Raw genomic sequence first — 6,000 nt, 5'->3', positions numbered from 1 at the left:
AGTTGAAAATAAATTTTGGTAGTTTCTTGCAATCCTATTGGTGGACCACAATTCTCATGGTGGTGGCCATGCCCTTCGTGGACGTATAAAGCAAATTTTGCATCTATAGTCAAATGCTTTCCATCGACTCATGTAAAGACATCTGGGTGGACACAATCGTGGACTTATGATGGTCCTGGGGCAATCAGCCATCCCGTCAGTGTCAAATTCTTCATTGCCTTTGTGTTAAGGGGTTCTTGTTTCTTGTCGGATCAAACAACTTATCCTTGCATGAACCTTATATGTATCTATTCTCACGACCCTTCAATCTGGGTCAGTGATTACCCTATCTCGCACAGGTTTTTTTGGAGGATCAATTATATTTTCAGGCCAAGATGCAGATATGTGTGGAGACTCTCAAAGTGAGAACGATCATCCTCGATGTTGAAAGCAGCGATACCATTGATAATGTGAAGGGAAAAATCCCGGTATTGGAATCATGTTGTGTCCCAATTAGGAATCATGTTGTACCCCAATTAGGTTTATGTTTTCTTTTTTTTAGGTGTTTGATGCGAGTGGGTTTTTGTATGACAGAATTGTAGAACTTAGTTTTTGTTTCCGAATTTTTTTTGTTACATGTGGGGTTTTTCTTTCACTGATCGCTTTTGGTTATGAATGGATTCTTTAATGATTTTCTTTCTGGTCTCTGGTTTTATTCCGGGCATTCATTCCGTGTTGTTGCCGTTTTATTTTATTTATTGCGGGTTTTTGTTGTGTCATGTGAACTTTGTGTATGCATACTTTTCCTTCACTTTTGATCCAAGGGCAATACGGCTTTATTATTTTTTTTAGATTCTGCAACTCTGTGTTGTCAGTGATTGCGCTCTTAACCATTGGGCATTCTATCATGCAATATTTGTTATTCTTTTTACTTGTTGATGAAATTAAATGCTATTTGCGTAGAATTTTCGACTTTTACTTCTCTAAAATGCCTCTCACGTATTGATTAGCCACCATATATCCAGAGGTGAGATAACTTTTATATATGCATTGATCATCCACCATTTATTCGCTAATGAGATCCTACTTACATTATACACCTACGTACTCAGCTGGACTTAAGTCCGTGTGGGTTGTGTCCCCGCCACTTCTTTGGTATATCTTTGAACCCTGGTGGAGGATATAACAACTCCCCACTTTCCCCACTCTGCTGACCTCTTAAATCTGGCAAGTCTTAACCAAAACACAATCGTGAAACTCCCTTTATATTTTCACCTGGTATTCATCTCCGGGTGTCATAAGTTTGAGCCATATCTCCAAGTGAGCCAAAGCTGGTGGGGATGGAACTTACCCTGTCGTGGGAAACTTCTAACTCCTCACTGTTATTCCCGAGCCTGTCAGGCGTACCAAAATTTGATTATTTGGTATTGATACTTACTAATACTCGTTAAAGTCGTTGTGGATTTTTACTGCTTGTATAGTGCTTGCTCATAGCCTTTTGAATCTTTGCAAATTTTGAAGCATATGTAAAGTAGTCATTGACAGTCTTTCAAATCATTGTGGATTTTTGTAATATCTATGGTGTATCGTAATTGCTGATAGTCGTTCAAACTATTGATGAGTTGAAGGTTTTGCGTAGTATTTGAAGTTTAAGCACTGTGTATACAGAGTGTTTTCTTTCTGCTGTAAAATGCAATTGCACTTGGGCTTTAACTAGGTGTGTTATTTGGTTGTTGTGACAGTATAAGGAGGTTATCCCTCCACATGAGCAGCGATTAATATTTTCTGGAAAAAAACTAGAAGATGGGCTCACTCAAGGTGACTATAATATGGAAAACCACTCAAATCTTCGCTTACTTCTGCAGTTAAGGGGAGGCGTTTCCATCAAGGTCAAAACCCTTACAGGAAAGGAAGTCGAGATAGATATTGAACCCAATGATACAATTCACCAAATAAGCAGCCAGTTGAGGAAAGGGAAGCAATACCGCCTATACAACAAAGTTATGCAATACTCCTAGATCCATGTGCAAGTATATTTGTGTGCCTTTTATAATATAATTTAGTTTTTTTATAATATGATTTCATCTATTTGGGTGTCTTCCCTAATATAATTTAGTTATTTCATAGAATGATTTCATTGTGCAAGTGACTCTATACTATTGTAAGTTAAGCATATGTGTGTTCTTAGAGTCTAGACCATAATGAGTTCAATTCAATGTTGCAGCTCTGAGTTTTTCAGGCTCAAACCACATTTGCATTATCATCAGTTTTTAGGATTTTTTTTCAAAAATTTGTATTTATTTGGGTTTTTAAGTAGCTTCTAGGATTTTCTTCAAAATTCTGTGTTTATTGGGTTTTTAAGTAGCTGGTCCCTTTTATCTTTCTATAATGTAAATAATATCTTTCAATTTTATCTCTTCAGCCATTGGGGAGGAAATACTTAAGCAATAGGTGCAATTTTTGGTCTTTTTTTTGGGAAGGTCATTAGTGTTTCATGTTTCTGTTAGCATATTTTTCTTTGTAACACTTGATCCTTCTAGTTCTCTTGGTAGGTTTGATAACAACTTGTGTTGTAAGTTGTATATGCTTTAGTAGTCTACATAGCAGATTGACTTCTAAGCTAAGAATCTTTTGTGAATTTGAAATTTGGTAGTCAACATGATTATACTATATATGTTGTGAGATTATAAAACTAAAAAATTGTTTACCTGTAAAGTCAGTTTTTTTTTTTTCTAAATAAGACTGAGCTATTATATTACAGCAAGAACAAAAATTACATCAGCAGTATTACAACAGAGCTGAGGCTCTGTAAAACCTATCGTAGGATAGACATTTCCAGGTTTACAAAAATTGAAACCAGAGCGACATTCATGAAACCGACACATGGACTGAAGTACATGAGGACTGAAACAACAGAAACACATGGAGTCTAAAACAACTGTACATAACCGAAATTGTGACAGAGAAGGACAGAGATACATAGTGACGAAGTGTAGACACATATAAGATAGCGTAAGGAGCAGACAGAGAGAAAAATCCTTGCTGAAGAACCTGGAGCACGAGCTAGGCGTACTATTCATCATCATGAGTTGTTTGAGGGTCGTCCTCCATCTTGCAATGGGAGGCTGGTGGATGGCCTTGCCGACATTGCGTTGAACAGGGCGCAGAATGTCAATGGCGGGAAGCTGCATGTCAACTGTGGGTGCTATCCCAGGAATCCGCGGAGGGCTGGCGCGAGGAGCTTCATCTTCACCCCAAGGATTGCTGCAGTGCTCCACCGAAACTGTGACAAAGAAGGTGGAATTGGACAAAGTGCATGGAATGCGGTATCTGACCATTGGGTGCTCAGAATGCCCGCATTCCATTCTCTCTTGAAAATCCGCCACTCTTCCTCTGCCCGGAGGCCTTCCCCTGGTTCTTCTTCGCTCAGAAGAAACTTCAATTGAGGAGGAGGGAGAAGGGGCATGCCTCTGAGACGGGGCTCTACCACTGTAACTACCACGCCGACTGACTCCTCTTTGACGTTCTCGTTGCATGATGGTAATGCGCGGGTGACAGGTATGCTCACGCGAATTGTCGCTCTGAACCAGACCTTCAATCCTCAAACTAGACGGCGAGTAGCAGATATGCAACACCGCCAAGCTCCCAAACTCTTGACCAGACTGCTGGTATGCCTGCGAATTGCCCAAATCTATGGCTTCTAAACCATCACAGTCGCTCTCAGAGCCTGAATGGGAGCCGAAACAGTGAGCCTCCGCCACCTCCCTCAAGACCGGAGCAGGAACAAACAAGAAATGAGGGAGAATGTCCGAGAACCTCTGGCTTTGAAGCGCCATGTTCCGCTTCTCAAGGCGAGCAGTAAATGTCGAGGGGAGGCTTCTGCTGTAGGCCATGTCCCTCCTCCTTAAATGTTGCATGCTATGACGATGTGGGCGAGTCCTTCCTGTGTACTTGGCTTGTCCGGGCCGACACATGCCCTGCAGACAAGCCGTGAACCATTTATAACTAATAACCACCCGCATCCGGGGACCTGTAAAGTCAGTTATAATAGATGTAATTTTTCATTTTATATTAAATTCAAAAGAGATACTTTGTGCACCATAAAATATTGAAATGTTGAATGATGTACATAAATAAATTTCTTATCTGTATTGAAGGATTGATTTTTTTTAATACTAAATTTTTTTGTTTTGATGCCGAGTGTAGGCTCATCTATGTAGGAAAGCAAATGAATGATGAAAAGATCCCCCGTGAGTACAACATTGGGGGTGGTTATGTTCTTCATTGGTGCTGGCTCTGGGTGGGGGCTGTTAGTGATATGGATAAGAAATATATTTTGCCACTCAATATTCAATTCTAAATCAGTTTTAACTAAGTGATGAAGATTATGGATTTATTGAGTTACCTGGAATTGTCCATTTTCCTAAGGTTTCTAATGTGTTATTCTCCATTAAATTAACCAATTGGTCTGTGTTGGGGTTGTTAGTGAGATGGATAAGATATATTTTTTTCCATTCAATATTAAATTCTAAATCAGTTTTAACTAAGTGATGAAGTTTATGGATGCATTGAGTTACCTAGAATTGTCCATTTTCCTAAGGTTTCTAATGTCTTATTCTCCTTAAAATTAACCAATTCAAAATTTGTGGACTTGTTTTTTATTTACATTTTTTGTTTATTTATTTGTTCTGCATATCATTCCTAAACACTTATGAAGGTATAGCTCATATTAATTCCTAAACATTTGTGAAGATATAGCTCATATTAAGTGATTATTGGTTGGAATTATGATGCTAGGTTGGAAAACTTGTGTGGTGAGAGGATTATGTGATATCTCACCTTTTTTAATGGAGATTATATGTTTAGAAAGTACAAACAAACAATGGAATATGTGATAGCTCTATCAATATCATCTAGCTGACTGAATCAATAGGTTTTACATTGTTTTTTTAGTTTTTGCTTTTGTGGTGAGAGGATTATGTTATATTTAATTTCTTCAGTGGAGATTAAATGCTAGGAAAATACAACATAGAATGGAATATGTGATATGCAAGATATGTTTTTTTTTTTTTTGTGGTGAGAGGATTATGTTGTATCTCATTTTTTTAATGGACATTAAATGTTGGGAAAATACAAACATAGAGTGGAATATGTGATATGCAAGATATGTTGCTTTTGTGGTGAGAGGATTATGTTATATCTTAGTTTTTTAATTGAGATTAGATGCTAGGAAAGTAAAAACATAGAATGGAATATGTGATATGCAAGATATGTTGCTTTTGTGGTGAGAGTATTATGTTATGTCTCATTATTTTAATGGAGATTAAGTGCTCGGAAAATACAAACATAGAATAGAATATGTGATATGCAAGATATGAGATTAAGAATCTTGTAGTGTGATTTCTTTGGGATATATGAATTTTGGCTGGGTAGAAGCTAGGTGGGTTGAATCTTTATTAAAATTTATAAACAATGATGGACATGGGAGAATGTTGCCCAACCAACATCTATGGCACCATCACACTTCCTTGTCATTGTTTAAAACGCTGGTGTGATATTTTTGTGGATAAGATATTTTTGTGGATAAGTAACCTTTCGTCACATTTCTTTAGGATTGAGATCTCTGCCATAAGCTTTCCTTAGATTTCCCACAGGATTGGGATCTCCCCCATATTTTCGTAGTATTTTTGTATTGTGCTCCTGAAATATATGTTTTCGGTTATCAGATGTACTCATATAGATCTTGTTAGTTTCCAATTTATTTTTGTTTGTGTAGGATTTTCATTCTCATGTATATTGTTTTAATGGTGTGAAATTGGCTAGAAAGATCAGTTCATATATTAGAAATTACATTAGTTACCCATCTACAAATGGTGAACATTTTGGTACCCATTACTTAGTGATCGTGTTTAAGTGTATGTAACTGGCTGGAAAGAGATTGTTTCCATTTTTTATTATTATTCTAGTGTCCTTTTTTTATTATTATTCTAGTGTTTAAGTGTATGTAACTCGCTGGAAAGA

General features: G+C 37.3%; 1 pseudogene; it reads left to right on the top strand.

The window, feature by feature from the left end:
* Nucleotides 1-374: 374 nt before the first annotated feature.
* Nucleotides 375-6,000, top strand: part of LOC149181562 (ubiquitin-NEDD8-like protein RUB2) — a 45,717-nt pseudogene continuing 40,091 nt past the window's right edge.

The sequence above is a fragment of the Pinus tabuliformis genome, chromosome 3_2 (assembly GCF_031772625.1).
Source record: "Pinus tabuliformis cultivar Carrire ecotype Pingquan chromosome 3_2, CPIR1, whole genome shotgun sequence".
NCBI classification, from domain to species: Eukaryota; Viridiplantae; Streptophyta; class Pinopsida; order Pinales; family Pinaceae; genus Pinus; species Pinus tabuliformis.
Note: the sequence above shows the minus strand (reverse complement) of the source record. Positions and strands in the feature narration are given on the sequence as shown.